The sequence below is a fragment of the Myotis brandtii genome, unplaced genomic scaffold (genome assembly GCF_000412655.1).
Source record: "Myotis brandtii unplaced genomic scaffold, ASM41265v1 scaffold693, whole genome shotgun sequence".
Lineage (NCBI taxonomy): Eukaryota > Metazoa > Chordata > Mammalia > Chiroptera > Vespertilionidae > Myotis > Myotis brandtii.
In genome coordinates, this window is record NW_005370710.1 from 295,656 (window position 1) to 296,104 (window position 449).

The 449-nt window shown below is 42.3% G+C and overlaps 1 protein-coding gene across 1 annotated transcript in view; it reads left to right on the forward strand.

Annotated features, from left to right (window-relative positions):
* Nucleotides 1-449, forward strand: part of CHL1 (cell adhesion molecule L1-like) — a 91,942-nt gene that overhangs the window by 48,256 nt on the left and 43,237 nt on the right. The gene's annotated exons all lie outside the window — the stretch shown is intronic.

Below are 449 nucleotides of genomic sequence, written 5' to 3' on the forward strand. Positions count from 1 at the left end.
ATTTGGCTCAGTGGATAGAGCATCAGCCCATGGACTGAAGGGTCCTGGTTCGATCCCGGTCAAGGGGCATGTACCTCGCCCAGTTACAGGCTCAATCCCGGCCCTGGTGAAGGTGTGTGTAGGAGGCAACCAATCAATGTGTCTCTCTCACATAGATGCTTCTCTCTCTGCCTCTCCCCCTCCCTTCCACTTTCTCTAAAAATCATTGGGAAAATATCCTTGGGTGAGGATTAACAAACAAAAACATTTGTATTAAATGTAAAAAAAGAAAAAAAAAGATACTGCCACTTGGTGAGTTTTGGTGCACTCTCTACGGGACTATCCACAGTCACCAGATGGGCCTGGAAAATATTTTACCTGCTCACAGACAGACCTGTGTGAGGCTGGGTTTTCTTCTTATCTTTATTATTAATATATACATATATATATATATATATCTGTGTATATAT